Source organism: Artemia franciscana, chromosome 8 (assembly GCF_032884065.1).
Source record: "Artemia franciscana chromosome 8, ASM3288406v1, whole genome shotgun sequence".
In the NCBI taxonomy this organism is placed as follows: Eukaryota; Metazoa; Arthropoda; class Branchiopoda; order Anostraca; family Artemiidae; genus Artemia; species Artemia franciscana.
The window spans coordinates 33,475,958-33,492,923 of record NC_088870.1 but is presented as its reverse complement, the minus strand read 5'-3'; the positions used below and the strand labels follow the sequence as shown (position 1 = coordinate 33,492,923).

Genomic DNA, 16,966 nt, shown 5'->3' with positions numbered 1-16,966 from the left:
TTTCCAAATTAACCCTCCGCCCAACTCACCCAAAGAGAGCCAATCCGGTCTGGTTATGTCAATCACGTATCTAGGACTTGTGCTTATTCTTCCCACCAAGTTTCATCACTATCTCTCCACTCTAAGCATTTTCCAAGATTTCGGGTTTCCCCCTCCAACTCCCCCGAATGTCGCCGGATCCGGTCGGGATTTAAAATAAGAGCTCTGAGACACGGTATCCTTGTAAATATCAAATTTCATTAGGATCCAATCAACCGTTCGTATTTTAAAAATACCGCATTTTTTCTATTTTTACCGAATTAACCGTCCCCCCACTCCCTCCCAAATGGTCGAATCAGGAAAAAGACTTTCTAATTTCATCTGGTCTGATCCCTGATACGCCTGCCAAATTTCATCGTCCAAGCTTATCTGGAAGTGCCCAAACTAGCAAAACCGGGACCAACAGACGGATCGACAGAAATTGCAATCGCTATATGTCAATTGGTAAATACCAAGGGACATAAAATACAGTTCTATAATGCGTGTACCGACGGTTCAATGGGAAAGTTGGGTTTTCTGCCATTTTGTACCTCCAAAATTTCAAGCGACCTTAATAAAAATCATACACTAGCTGATTCACTATATCAGAGAAACCTAGTGCAGAGGTTTCAACTTCCTATATACAAAAATATGGAATTTTGCATATTTTGCCACAAGAAAGTTTTTTTTTCAAAAGTGATCGTATCGAACCAATGATTCTAGAAGATCGGGAGAGGGCCCATTTCGTTGAAAAACCAAAGTTATAGTGGCTTTTTAAAGTGACCAAAAAGATTGGAGGCTACCATAACTACCTCACCCCTTTTCCCCAAAGTCGTCGGATCAAAGCTTTGAGATAGCCATTTTTTTCAACATCTTTGGGGATAAGACCCAACACAGCCCCTGGGAAAAGGGGCCAAAATTCCTAGATGAAATTCTTTTTATTTGTCTTACTTTGTCTTTGCCGACAAAATTTAATATATGGAGTTCTAGCGAAACATTTTCAGCGGGATTGAAGTTATCTGACGAATTTTTCCATGGGGGAATTTCTGCAGGATAAATTCTCCATGGGCGAATTCCCCGGGGGACAACTTTACACTAGGGATGAGATTTCCAGGAAAAAATTTCCGAGGAGGGGGGATTTCCTACATGGTTCGTTTTCTCAATCATGTCGAAAGTACTTCCTCTGTGGAGTAATTCACGTTTTTGGAGTAATTTCAATTCGCTTTCGTTTCATTTATTCATTAACGATAATTTCTGTTCTTTTTAAGTAGGCTATGCGTTATTTTATGATTTTATTTCTGTTCATCTTAGGTTTTGGCGTAGTTCTTTACTTTTCTTAGAAAAACTTTTTTTATGGAAACGATTTTAAAGTAAAATTGAAAAAAATATTCTTTTTAAATTCTAAATACGCGCCATTTATCTATTTTTAAGCTACCAAAAGACCTGTGTAAAAAGATTAGCACACAGCCCTCTGTTCTCGAAGGAGTTCATTTTATACAAATATTTATTGAACTATAGCCACTTAGCCTAATAAAACAGAAATAATTAAAGCAATCACTGAAAAAATACTTTTCACCATTAAAAAAAAGAAAAAAGAAAAAAGACAACTTTAGCCATTCTTCAAGGAACTTTCCGAACTGCTATTTTTAATTCAAGCGGTGAGGTAGTTCCCTTTTGCCTCCCTATGGTTTACAGAAATCGGCTTTCCTTTGCCAAAACCTAGTATCTACTGAAAAATGCAACTTTGAGGTAAGGATGTACCTCCTCTAACCTTGACAGGGCAAGTCGAATGAGGCAGTCAGAATTTTAAGATCTATAAAAATTCCTGAAATACGAACTAGTATCTGCAGGGGGTAAAAACGGATACAGGCACACTCAAGTGACGAAACGTATCCACGTCAAACAGAATGTTACCCGCAAAGACGAGAAACAAACAGATTATGGAAAATATATTGAAATTCTTTATCTTTATTCATTTGTTCCACTCCAAAAAAAGAAAAATCATCGTTTTGCAGTTTTCTTGGAAACTGGGGAAATGCAAATGCTCGGTTTGGTAGTAAAGGACAGTTGCAGTTGTCTTCCATACAAAATGAACAATTTATCCGGATAGATAAGCCGTCATTCCGATTTTGTTGAAAGATTGGCGGCCATCAGGCGTCCACGCATGAATTTAGTTCAGAGATGACGGGAGGGGGGGTGGCCTTAAGAAAACGAGACGAATTGCATGTAAAACATAGCAAATAATACGAAAAATAACAATAATCTTGGGGATTAGGTAAGGATAAAGTACCCGAACCCAACCCCATCCACACGTACCAACAATTTCGGTAATTACATATTAGTAGCTGCATGAGGAGTCAGCACATTCGGCAAATAAGATTCATCCAAAAAAAAGGAATATTTTAACTATTAATCATTGTCTTTATCTTACCAGTGTAGATTATATGAAAAATCTCATATTTTACTTTTGAAACTGGAATAGATTACCCATTTAATTCTAAATATGTAACATTTATTAAGTTATAAATTACGAGCTAAAACAACTGTTTAGGAACAAATAGTGCGCAATTCCTGTTCTCAAAGAAGTTCTCAAGGTATCTCCTCAAGCCTCCTCCTTATGTATTACACACGTTATTTTGCAATATGAGCACCTAATTAGTACAGAGAACGGGCCATTTCTATTCTGTTGCAAGGCTGGTGACTTTAGTAATTAATTGATGATATCGCAATAGGCATACGCGTAGGTAGGTTGTTCAGAGGGGGGAAACTTACAGAAAAACACTCAAATTGATTCTGAGGAGGCACATGTTCCCAAAGCCACAGCTCTAACCATACACCTGTATATCACAATCTTGGTAAACAGATAATTAAATGCGGAATAAAATAATTTTTCCAGAGGAGGTAAGCATAAAACATTTTTGGGGGGAGGAGGGGTAATACAATTTCATATATTAGAACAGCAGAATGTGGTTTTTTTCCGAACATTAAAACAATCTAGCATCTCTTAAGCTCTCTTCGTCTTCTATGGGGGGGCGGGTAAATATCCACTAATAAATATTATCTGTGTGCGGCCAAATCGCTAGGTAAGAACTAGAAGATTGCATCTATATTTTAGGTCATTTTGGGAAGGTCTTAGTAGTTTAAGTTGTTTTCCTAATGATTTGCGTTTGTCTTTTTACAAAAAATTGCGACAAAAAGTCAAACTTTATTCCATGTTAACTGTAAACAAAGAAGTTCGGTAACTTCCACAATTCTTCACTGTCCACAAAAAAAAAAATTATAAGACAAACCATACTATTTGAAAAACCACCTAAAAGAAACTTAGCTTAATCCCATTGTTTCTAGACTATTGATTAGTATTTAAGTTTGTTGCTAGTCGCCAAACCAAAGGAATATTTCCGAGTGAAAAATTTTGTAAAATCATCTTGCGGGTGGAAACCAAACTGTACTTTCCTCTGATCTTACTCGCCTGGGAACAAGAGTGCAGTAGGTGAAGAAAGGGGTACTTGGGGAGAGACATATACTAAGGGATTCACAGAATAATTCAAGACCGAAGGACCAAATGAGATCAATAGGTTTCATGTCACTCCTCTCTCTCTCTTTTCCTCAAATGAGAGAATTCAGCTCGGATCAACTAATGACTTGAGGCTGTCAAACATTATTTCTGATAACAAATAAAAAAAATTTAACAATGAACGAATAAATTTTCAAACGGGGATAAACCTATTTATTTAGACAGTAAAAAAAAGGGTACAAAATTCCAGATATTTCGATCACATATACAACAATTGTCACCAGTAGAATAACTAAAATAATATAATTAAAGCTAGCTCATACACAAAAAAATAAATAACTTTTCTGGTCATTCACAAAATAATCAACTTCCGAATTATTCACTAGATTATTTTCAGAGAGAGTTCACTTAAAATTTAAAAGTTTTGATGTAAATTTCCTTCTTCAATCTTGCCCATAAGTAAAACGAATTTCCAATGAGGGTGACAAAGCCTTCCGTGTCTTCTAATTACAAACGAAATTCTGAGTTTATAGTTGTTCACTTAGTTTATCTGTTTATAAGTTGTTCAATTTATTTGTTCGTCATAGAACAAATGGCATCAAGTCATGGCTAATAATAGAAAAAGCCAAGACAGATAGTCCAATTGAATGAGAAGCAAACCTGGTATTAACCCCCCCCCCTTTATTAGGATTGTATAAAAAAAATGATGCTAGTTTATTTTTTAATAGATATGTCTATCTATTATCCGTCCATACATCATTGCTAGGGCAGTAGAACCAAGGTAGATAGTTATCGAGCTAAGATAGTGATAGAACCTATAGTTTTCCAAGTGCCAAGAAAAGGATACCCAATTTAAGGCGTAACATCGAAAATTTAAGAATAAAACTATTATCGTGTCACTGCCCTTTTACTCTTAGGTCCAATGTTTCTTCTTTTTTGCGAGATTTTAATCATGAAAAATACGGAAGCCGTGAAAGAATTAAATAAATTCAATATAAATTGACAAGATAAAATGCACTGACGCTGCCTGTTGGGACATATTTACACGGATAACACAACACTTTAATGTCAGACGACGTCCCATAGATTTCGGTACTTCCGAACTCTGATTGACATTTCCAAACTGTTATCTTTCACTCACATCAAAATCTTCACTTTTCTTTCTTTTCTAAGCACATAAAAATATACTTCTCTTTGTGTTAGTTTCCGTTTTCAGGGTGTTACTACATGTCTTTCCCAAGTTGCCAGTGAAATTAGGAAATAAAGCTTGGGAATTTTTTGGGAGGGACTGGAAAACGAAGAGATTGTTGGGGGTGGCATTATAATAGAGAAGTTCCACTTCGTTTTGAAGAAGCTTTCGCCTTTGACACAAAATTCGACGATTTCAATATTTATTTTCCTACTTACCCAATATTGTACATGTAATTTGTTTTAATTTTTGAGAATCTACTCCCCCCCCCTGCAAGATAAAACACAGAAACTAATGCGTGTCTGCCTGTCCAGCAAACCAAGGCTTCGCAAAACCTTGTATATCTGTTTTAATCCTTTCTGAACTCGAATTCTGGCTAAGGGTGCAGCCAGAATTATAATTTAAAGTCATAATCTGGTCCTAAAACTACATTTCGTGCAGACATTTGAAGCAGATGGGTATACGAGAATTTCTTTTTGGGGACAGCATTTCGCAGGAGAAACAAATTAGATAAAGCAGAAAAGTGGTGAATTATGTGGTGAATATATTGGAAAAAGTGTTAAAATTTGAAGATTTCGAGAAATGGTACCCTGCGCGCAAGTCTGATTCAAAGATATGCGAATGCAACAATGACTTTTCATTTACACTTTTAGTTTATTGTATTTTTTACCTCTTTCTTTAAGATTACATCAATGTTCACTTCAATGTGGTCCCAAAACTTAACAGTATTCTCGCTTTTAATTTTAAATTCTTCTTTCAGATTTTATTGAATTTATTTCTGTATAGTAGAATTTTAACATCAATGTCACTACTTAAGCGGAGATTCTAGAAGAAATTTGAAAATAACAGGACTAAAATAACACAAAATGTCAAATTAGGGTACGATTGTTCCCAATAAGATTTGAGTGCTTTCCTATCTAGCTTTTAACTCTCCACTTGAACTCAGGCCCGAAGAAAGGATGTACCCGGGGGAGAGGATGTCCCAGAACCTGATCCTTAAAGATACAGATTCCAAAGTTTTATTCGTGTCCGGAATCCACGGTAATGAATTATTTATCTTCTGATTTAAACTACCCTAAATGTTTTCAAGCTTATTAGAACTTATTTTTCCATTTAACAGAAAATAAAAAATCACTGCAACAAAAAGAAGCATAATTTTTTCATTATTCCTATGAATTCCACATAATTAGCTTATATTCGCCGTTCAGAAGAAGTTAGTGTTCAACAAAGTATTGAGGAGTCCACAAGAAACTCTTCAGAGGTCCGCAAACCACATAGTAAAATTCACATATGCGCCTGGAACCATAATGCTATACTTGTTTAGTTAGTGACTTAGGTAAAGGTAAAGAATACGCCATAGGACTTTACAGTCCCTACTGGCGGTGCTGTTCTTCGTCTTTTGGCCCTTCAGTCAGGAAGTGCAATGGAGGGTTGGGGGCCAACCATTCTGTGCTTCCGCACACCCTTCCTGTTTACCTTCCCCAGGTTTCTCCAGGTATCCATTTAGAGGTGGGTCGACTCTGGCTAAGCTTACAGAGTCACGCCACTGACCCCCGTCACGAACCATATAATTGGGTACAGTAAGATTCAAACCCTCGCCCTCTCGGACAAAGGATCATAAATACAGCGCACCAGAGACTTAGGGCCTACAAGCTAAATTGGAAATCGAAAGGAGCCTGTAGCCTAAAAGTCCTAATAGACCCTACACCATGGCATACAGCCTAAAATCTAAAAACTGAAGAAGAGGATCGGGGTTTTCAAACAGTTCGTGGTAACGAACTGTAGTAAGGAGCGACCCGGCTCAATAGTAACCAAAACTCTAAAAAAAATGGAATTTTGATACCAATAGCTACATCAAAAGAATCGCATTTTAATGCTGATTTTAGATATATAAGTTTCATCAAGTTTAGTCTTACCCATCAAAAGTTACGAGCCTGAGAAAATTTGCCTTATTTTAGAAAATAGGGGGAAACACCCCATCAAAGTCATAGAATCTTAAAGAAAATCACACCATTAGATTCAGCGTATCAGAGAACCCTGTTATAGAAGTTTCAAGCTCCTATCTACAAAAATGTGGAGTTTTGTATTTTTTTTTGCAAGATGGCAGATCACGGATGCGTGTTTATTTGTTTGTTTGTTTTTTTTCCCCAGGGGTGATCGTATCGACCCAGTGATCCTATAATGTTGCGAGGGGGCTCATTCTAACGGAAATGAAAAGTTCTAGTGCCCTTTTTAAGTGACCAAAAAGTTGGAGGGCTCCTAGGCCCTCCAACTTAAAACGAACAGAAATTACTTCGTATATGAAAGGGGCTGCTTCCTCATAAACGCCCCGCTCTTTACGCTAAAGTTTTTTACTGTTTTAAAAAGAAGAGTTGAGAGAAAGAGTCAAACTTTAGCGTAAAGAGCGGGGCGTTGATGAGGAAGCAGCCCCTTTCATATACGAAGTAATTTCTGTTCGTTTTAAGTTTTAATGTCGCTCCTTACTTTCAGTTAAAAAAACTTGTTTTTTTTATTTGAATCGTAAGAAAAGTACAGCTTTCGATGTTGCCAATTGCAGTGCCTTTGTTCTATTTTCTACAAAAAAAAAGCTACATGACAAGAGGGACAGCCTTACTTCCCAAGTCCTTAGCCAATGCTATAACGAGTCACCTTTATTTGAATTTGTGTATTACTAAATAAAAATCCGGAATTTGAAATTGAGTAACTATGATCATGCAAGGACCTGTTATTTGTCATTAAACATTTAGAAAATTGTTAGTAAATACTTAGTAATCGCCCAAATATTTTTAAATTCAGTGAAGATTAAAAAATCGTTAAACCTGATCATTTATAAAGTAATACGAGGGACAAAAGAAAAATTGTAAATTAGAATTTTCTATGCTCAATCCATTAATCTTTATCCCTCTATGAAGAAATTTATACGACCCCCTTAAATTTGAAACGAAGCAGAAAACAGTTGTAGAAAAAACTCAAAAGCATTTTATGTTATTTTAATTAAATTTCTAACCCTAAAAAAAGCAAGTACTAACTCTTTGCTTTTCTAACCTTTTCTAGGACTTGGAAAAAAAAAATCTTCCTGGCTTTTCCATATTTGTAAAGTATGCGCATGCCATGAGATATTCTTTTTTACAAAAGAGACGGAGACCACAAGACTTCTCCACAGCAGAAATGGATCTAATTATGGCTTTCAAGACTTTATTACTGGTAGGAACTAGAAACAAACATATCCCACGAAATAGGAATTTTTTTTTTTACGACCCTGCAGACTATTCGACGGAGATAGTTTCACGCAGTTGTGAAGAAATAATTGAACTCGAATCCATTTTCAATAATAAAAATGAAATTTGAAGAAAACAACAGTACAATCAACCATACATGTTTATCACGTTCAAGCACATATACAGAAAGGCAAGAAGAAAAGAGGCTAAACACGTACCCCTCTATCTTCAATATCAAAGTTTGATCGTATAATTCGCACATTTTCAAAGTTTTTTTTATACATCTTTTTACCTTTTAATCGAGTCTCGAATTGACAACATGAACTGTTTCTTATTATTATAATAAGGAACTTAAATGGAACAAGAGCCATGGCACTTTTGACGAGGTCGGAAGAACCAAGAACCAAGAGCCTTCAGCCCCCCAGATGGTCGAATCGGGGGAAACGACTGTTATCAAGTCAATTTGTGCAGGTCCCTGAAACACCTACCAATTTTATCGTCCTAGCATGTCCAGAGCACACGAAACTCGCCAAAGCACTGGACCCCCCCCCCCCCCAACTCCCCCAAAGAGAGTGGATGCAGTCCAGTTATGTCAATCACGCATCTAGAGCTTGTGCTTATTCTCGAACACGCAAAAGCACTAGAAATCCCCCCACTCCCCCAAAGAGATCAGATCAGGTCTAGTTATGTCAATAAATTATCTAGAACTTGTGCCTATTCTTCCCATCAAGTTTCATTCCGATCTCCCCACTCTTAAGCGTTTTCCAAAACTTCCAGTTTCCAAGATTTGCGTCCCCCCACCCCCAAGTGTCCCTGGATCTGATCCGAATTGAAAATGAAGCATCTGAGACATGACATCTTTCTATACATCAAGTTCATTAAGATCCGATCACCCATTTGCGAGATAAACATTCCTCATTTTTCACGATTTTCCCTCCCTCCAGCCCCCCCCCAGATGGTCGAATCGGGGAAACGACTGATCTAGCCAACTTGAGCAGGTCCTGGACACGCCTACCAATTTTTATCATCCTAGCACGTCCAGAAGCACCGAACTCGCTAAAGCACTGGAAATCCCCCAACTCCCCCAAAGAGAGCGGATCCGGTCCGGTTATGTCAATCACGTATCTAGGACTTATGCTTATTCTTCCTACCAAGTTCCATCCCGATCTCTCCACTTTAAGCGTTTCCCAAGATTTCCGGTTTCCCCTCCAATCCCCCCCAATGTCACCAGATCCGGTCGGGATTTGAAATAACAGCTCTGAGACACGAGATCCTTCTAAATATCAAATTTCGTTAAGACCTGATCACCCGTTCGTAAGTCAAAAATACCTCATTTTTTCCGACTTTTCCGAATCAACCGTCCTTCCACTCCCCCCTCCCCCTAGATCGTCGAATCAGGGAGGCGACTATTTCTAATTTGATCTGGTCAGGTCCATGACAAGCTTGCCAACTTTCATCGTCCTAGATTATCTGGAAACGGCCGAACTAGCAAAACCGGGACCGACAGACAGACAGACAGAAACTGCGATCGCTATATGTCACTTGGTAAATATCAAGTGCCATAAAAAAAGAAGTCCAATTTGTGTCCTCCCTTTTTTGCATAAAACACTGGTATAGCAATGGATGTTTAAGAATGGGCACACTATTTTTAACAGTGAAAGCAAATTAACTTTTTTTGCAATCGGCCGATTTTCCAAAGATTCGTGAAACAAAAACAATACATTAAATTTTGTGTCTCTTATCGGCTTGACCAGTAAATCAAAGTTTCCAATGAGCTAAGTGGACCCCGAAGCTGAAAGAATAGAAACCAATTTTAGGTGTAACAATTTCTGATGCTTAAAACTGGGTTAAAATTTCTTTGCCTCTGATTAGCTTAAACTAGGAAGGTATGTAGCGACAAACCAAGTGAGATTTGTTGATGGTTTGATCCAGTGGATGAAAATAAAACGTGACGAGAGAATTTTGAAACAAGTTTTTTTTTCTGCTTGGATTCAAACTAAGAAAGGAACCTCAATGAAGACACAATAAAAATATCGAAAAAATTTGGTTTATTTTATATTTTTCAATAAACATTATTTTAGGTGCAAACAATTTGTAACACCTAATTTAGGCTCCATTTGTTTACCTCAAAATGTTGTTTACTTATTTTTTTAATTATTTTAGTTGTTAAGAATTTGTGACACCTACAATAGCCTCAGTGTGTTTCCCTCCAATTGGCTTACAACTTACTGGGAAAGCTAGGCAAAACGAACCTCAGCATAGACACAACATTGTATAAAAATTCAGTCGTATCAATTCGTGACTCTCCAAATTGGACCAATTTTTTTTTTTCTGTGATTTGATTGAAACTTTAAGGATATGCAGTCTAGACCAAAGGGACATCAATAAGAATTTAAAAAAAAAAATTATTCAAAAATAATTATCTTGGCACAAAAGCTTTGATTTATTTTGCTGATTGGTTTGAAGCTTTGATAGTACTGGTACCAAACAGTTTTGGTAACAAACTTCAAGGAGCAACTCAGGCCAATTTTAACCGAAACTCTAAATTAACATATCAAAAGAATTGGCGTTCTACACTGATTCCAAATATGCCAATTATTTAAAATTAACGTCACCTATCAAAAGCTATAAGCCTGAGAAAACTTGCCTGATTTTTGAAAAGACAGTAATATCTCCAAAACGGCAAACATTCTTAATGGAAGTCACGCAATTAGATTCAGCTTATCAGAGAAACTCACTGTAGAGTTTTCAGGCCCCTACCTATAAAAACGCGGAATTCTGTATTCTTTTTCCAAGAAGAAAGATCGTATTTACTGTAGTTTACCAGGTTTGGTGTATCAAGCCAATGGTCCTTGACCATTGGGAGAGGGCTCATTAGAATGGAAATTAAAAGTTTTAGGGTGCTTTTTAAATGACCAAAAAGACTTTTCAATGGGAAAGTTGCGTTTTCTTCCATTTTGTGGCACCAAAGTATGTTGCACCAAAGAGAATCAAGTTACTATCGATTGAAAATTCTGAAATAGACAAACGATTTAAAAGTATCAAAGATCTATGTATTAGGCTTCCCAGTTGCAGAGGAAATAATGTTACATGGTGGCGCATTCGTTCCTGAAAAGTCCCGAAGTATATGCAAGACTAGGCCTAATATAAACATTTATACTAATACCTGATTTAACTAAGTTGATTTACTAGATTTTTCATAAGACTTTATTCAGTGATGTATAACTGCATTGGCTATTATAAAAGAAGGATGGTGGGTCATTATGCAGGCGGGGAGAGGTGATGCCAGTCAAGAAAGGGTCTGGAGGATTTAGGAACTCTATAAGAGGCAGTGAATAGTGAGGTCCTCAACATAGTAGGATGGAGGAGCAAAATGTGCAGCATTGTTGACTTCAGGCACCAGGCACCTTAGTGCTTCAATGAATTGTTATTAGCAGAAAGAGTTTCACCTTAATACAATATACACACATACACACACATACATATATATATATATATATATATATATATATATATATATATATATATATATATATATATATATATATATATATATATATATACAATTATAAAAGCTGATTGGAGTTTTTCTAAACAAAAACAAACCCCACAAGTAGTGTGTTTTGTAAGTTTATGCTTATAAATTTCTATTTTGAATAGATTGACAGCTAGAACACTACATACTAATGATGTTATCTTAGGCTAAACAATTGAATTTTATACACAACTGCATTCTGAACATCAATACATTGTTAAAAAAAAACCTTAAAATTGATTTTATGGCAGTATTTTTTTAAAATATTTTCTTAAAGGGAAAACTTCCAGTGATTTATTTCAAACCAAGCATTAAATTTTCTTTCAAGTATTGTCTGATGAATTAATTTATTGAAAGTTTTGGAGGTGGATTTTAGTGGTTGTTAGAGACTATAGTACTTGTCTTAAGAGACTATATTTGGTAATGGTCTTATGAATGTTTTTTTTTCTGAATTAAAAAGTATAATAGCAAAAGAGCAGCACAATTTCATTCCCTGTTCAACAGTGTTTCCAAATATAATTGCTACTACCCTGAGAATTGCATTTCAGCCCTCTCCCCCAATCAGAGCCAGATAAAGCTCTTGACTATATAAACTTTTCTGATTTTTTTTTTTTTTCAATTGATATTGTTTTTTTTTTATTATGAGCTAAAATAATGCAAACCAACAATCAGCTATATTTTGTTTATAACCTAGGCTGTTTCTCAGACCATTAAGGGTCATGAGATGAAAATGTCATGGTTGCAATCATTACATTCAGAAATAATACTGAATAGGAAACAAATGGTCCTAATTTTTGGTTTTATAGAGCATAGTTTAGAAGAGGCCTAGTACAGGTGTATTATCCTGTTTTACATTATCTTTCTTTGGCTTGTTGTTGAGTAGGCCAGTAAATTCTGATTTTTTCTGTTACTTGGCTAGGTAAAAGATAAACACAGCACCAGAAATGGTGCTGTCATACTAATACCAATCATACCAATCATATTAATAGCTTCCTTCGCAAATTTTATTTTGAGCCCTTAAAGTTAAACCTTGTTTTTTTTATTAGAAAATGGCAGATGGAAGTCCTGAAATCTATCTCAAAAAGTCACCAATACTTACTTATCCCATTTTGAAAAGTATATTGCTTCACTTTACCCCATCAACCCCTTGATGGATAAGTACATAGTCCACTCTATACACTCAAGCAACATTTCTCAAAAGTGTAACTCTTTTCTTCTTTATTATTTTACAGTGAATGATAATCAATTGGTGGGAATAAAAGTCATGCTATTCAAAAAAATAGTGTGGATATTTATAGTGAGCTGTATATCTATTCATCAGAGGGGAGGGGCAAAGCAAAGCCCTTTTATTACCAAGATAAGCAAGTGTAATGATTATCCTAAAGTAGTTTTCTGAATTTTTGGTACCCATTTTAAACCAGCAAATAAATAAAGATCAATTTGTCACCTTAAGGGCTCAAAATAAAATCTGAGGAAGCAATTGGTATTCTTAAATAGCATAAAAGAATAATGTATCCAGTAGTGCTTTCCAATTCTACTTAGTTAATCAATAAAAAAAAATAGTGAAAAATCAAAATTTACAGCTAGGTCTATGCATATTATTAAGTAGTGTCATGGGACCAACCTTAGCTTGACAAAAATGAAGGTGGTCTTTTTGATATCTTTTATAAGAGAACTTTCATTTTATGTGCTGTAGAAAGTAAAACCATAGCCTACAAATAGTTTGGAGTACCCATTTGACTGACCATATTTCAAACAGTAATCTGTACCAAAAATTAGGTTCTATCCTACTTTTCAGAGGCTATGATTAGACAAATGTTCCAGTTCCAGATCCAAAAATTATAGAGAGGTATAATGACTATCATCAAGTCCTTTAACCTCTTTGACTCCTTCATCAGAAAAACTAGCCACTGGAAGCACTATTATCCTCCAGACAGCAAACAATGAGTGCACACTATTATATACATAATTATTGATTATGGGAAGTGTAGGTACCTAAGGTGCATGTCCCCAGTAATTTAAGGCCACATGGCCAGCCGGCTGAGATGACTAGGATGCATTTTAAACATGAGGAATGGTATATTGCCAAAGATCCTCTTTTTGGCTATCCATCTAAGGCAAAACAAAAGGCAAATTATGCTAAATTACCTCAAATTGTCCCTGAATGGATTAGATACAGCCATAAGAAAGGATTCAAAGGTAACTGGAGCTTCTTGTGAGTGTACAAAGAAGGAGGTTTAGAATAAATTGGGATGGTGGAGTGTGTGCAGCTGTGTTGAACTCAGGTGACTTTGTGTTGTAGTGAGTTGTCAGTAGTAATTTCTGCCACTGAATTCTCAACACTTCTGCAGTATGAATTTGCCTGTCAAGGTGTGTATAGCTACATGAATTTTTGCATAAGAAGACTCAATAATAACAATAAAAATTTTATTTAACAATTCAAAAGAAATTAGGATTTTTCTCCTGTATATGTGTCTCTCTTCTGTCATGTATTATTTCCAAAGTTGTTAACAAAAATATTTACTCAGGTATTGTCTGATCTGTGTTACCTGATGCCCTCTCCATGGGTTGGCATTACTATTTATAAGAATAAAAATGGACTAGTGCCTAAGATTTGTTATTCATTATGAATAAATATTATCAGATTCTCATGTGTACCAAGAAAAATAAGAATATACATTTTTAATTTATTTCAGCAGCTCTACGTTTGCATTAATTATTACTTAGTTTTGCTGCTGAAATATCAACCAGAAATTGCTTTTGGAATTAAGAACAAGCAGCCCTGTAAAGGACAAGTATTAAGCTTATCAGATAAACATGCAAAAAACTTGAAACTTTTTGTCTTTAATCATGTTTCTGATAGTTGGAAGAGTTAACATTCACTAGCCCTAGCAATCAATTGTCCTGATACAAACTCTGAATCAATTGATACAAATATGAATCAATTGATACAGCTTGATAGTTGCATCAGTCAGTTAGGGAGAAACAAATTTTCCAAAGTCATGACCTATCCAGATTGTGATAAAATTCTAGTTAATTGACTTCTTGCTATCTTGGAAAGGGTTTAGGTTAGGAAAATGAAACTTTCAGGGACAGGTTTACAGGCTAAAGTATGTCTCGGGAAGGTATTTTAAAGTACCCACCTCTACTCCTTCTCCCTCTAGAGGGCCCTGAAATTTGTCTACATGACAGGTCTATGCCTATTGAAATTTTGACAAAACGTCATTTTACCTTAATTTTCAGTTACTAGTTGCTTTTTCTCTGCCTTTAGTTCTGAAAATGCAATTCCTGTTATTCGAGTAGAATTTTTAGCCATATCAATGTTTTTTTTCAAAATTTAGGAAATGTATTTGCATATCTTTAAAACTTCATAAAATGGAATTGAGCAAAGCTATGAAGCTGAAAACAATTTTGTTGTACTTCAATTAAGCAGAAGATCTATTTTGCAAGGTTTCACTTTTATAACACACATATTTTTAAAGGTCATCAAAGGTCAGGGCCCTCTAGAGGGAGAAGGAGTGGATGTAGTTGCTTCAAAATACTTTCCCAGGACATACTTTAGTCTGTAGATTCATCCCTGAAAGTTTCATTTTCCTAACCTAAACCCTTTCTGAGATAACAAGAAGTCAATTAACTAGAATTTTACCCAGATTGTTTTTTCAAACCAAAAAATAATAGGATACCAATTTTTCTCCTTAGAAGCAAACATGATAAAAATCTGTAAGCACTTGTTAAAAATTCTAAAATACTTACTTATTTCATTACTAAAATTGCTTGACTTTACTTTACCTTTACTAATAAGATGCAAATATAACCTTAAGCCCAAATTATATATATATATATATATATATATATATATATGTTTGTTTTTGTTTTGCAGTTTTCTATAGATTATTCTAATCTTCTAATATTTTTAGTAGCAAAGAAGGAATAGCCTACCACCAGAATCAAGAAATGAAAAAATGTATGGAAAATATACAATTTTGACTAGGCTATATAATTGTATGGTAGCAGGGAGAGGGAGTAATTTGAGTGCTTTTAGGAATGATGTAGCCGTCGTTGTGGTCGTCAAATTAAGGTCCTTTCTGCTTCTTCTTGAGCCTCAGGACCTGAATGATGTAGCCTCAATACATATTTTAGTTTTTTGTATGTTTTTCCAGACTTTGATAATGTTTTCTTCTGAAGAAAAGTAATTGTACACTAGCACCTTATTTGTTCCAAAATGTAGGCAAGATGAAAGAGCATAGGTTTCTTTCCAAAAAGTGATTATTTGCCCTAGCCCTCCTACAGAGACAAATGAGGCCCTACCTCTCAGGGAACCTGATAAAGAATTAGAATCTAAAAGAGCATAAAACTTCTCAACAAGATTTTAGAAACTAAAAACTTAGGTTTTAACACAGTTGTAAGCAAGCTATGAAAAAGAGCAACCACTCTCATCAGAGCTATTCACATGGGGCCGGCTGCCCTGGCTTGAGGGGTACATAATTTTTATATACCTAAGTAGTGCCAGAATGTAATGAAAATAGAGAATATATACAAGAAATAAGTACCATGCCTCAATATTTAAAAAGATTCTTGTCATAAACCTAGGTTCTAATGACGCATCCTCCAATTTTAAATTCACTACTAATTCGAAAAGTTAGATGGCGAAGAAACTGAGTACAGAGCAAACTAAAATTCTAGGTCGAGTTAAAATTTTCAACTCCAGAATCCTCTCGCCCTTTAAGGATTTCACCAAAATCCTACGTGTCTGGACTTACCATTAGACTACGTATATAATGAGAAGTAGAAAATTGAATTTCATTTTAAAATATTAGTCATTGATACTTTAAACAAGAATTCATCTTTGACCTTATGTAACCGGCCCCAACAATGGGGAGGGGAGGGACTTACATAAATTAATTTTGATCACACTTTTATCTAGAATGCTTAATTCATCAGCATAATCTAACTTAGTCATATCTACTGAGTCTACTCAGTAGATAAGTAGATCTACTAGGTAGATTATTACATAATCTACTTAGATTATGCTGATGATTTAGGCATTCTAGATGAAAGTGAGATCAAAATAAATGAACTTTAGAGGTTTTCCAAATTAAGGGTGCTAGAATAGGTTTTAAAATTAATTTTAAGAAGACTAAGCATAGGAATAAGTGAAGACGAAAATGTAACGTTTGATAACAAAAGACTAATCAGCTGGACAGCTTCACTTACCTTGGTAGCATTATTAGCAAAAACGGTGGGAGCAGTGAAAATGTTAAGAGTAGAATATCCAAAAATCAGGGTGTTTTTTTCACAGTTAAAAAGAGTTTGGAACAATAGGAAAATAAGTCTGCAAGCCAAGATTAGAATATTGGACACTACAGTGATGACAGTGATGACAGTGATCAAATATGGCTGTGAAGCATTGGTGCTCCGAAAAGCGGATGAAGATTTATTAGATGTTTTCCAGAGAAATTGCCTACAGATTAATCTGGGTACCTGGCTGACTG

At 35.4% G+C, this 16,966-nt stretch overlaps 1 protein-coding gene across 2 annotated transcripts in view; it reads right to left on the bottom strand.

Annotated features, from left to right (window-relative positions):
- Positions 1-16,102, bottom strand: part of LOC136030324 (transcription factor dcp-66-like) — an 84,516-nt gene extending 68,414 nt beyond the window's left edge. For both annotated transcript variants that reach the window (XM_065709227.1, XM_065709224.1), the window contains exon 1: positions 16,025-16,102. The gene's annotated coding sequence lies outside the window, so the exon portion shown is untranslated. The remainder of the gene's footprint in view (positions 1-16,024) is intronic.
- Between the last annotated feature and the right edge of the window lie 864 nt (positions 16,103-16,966).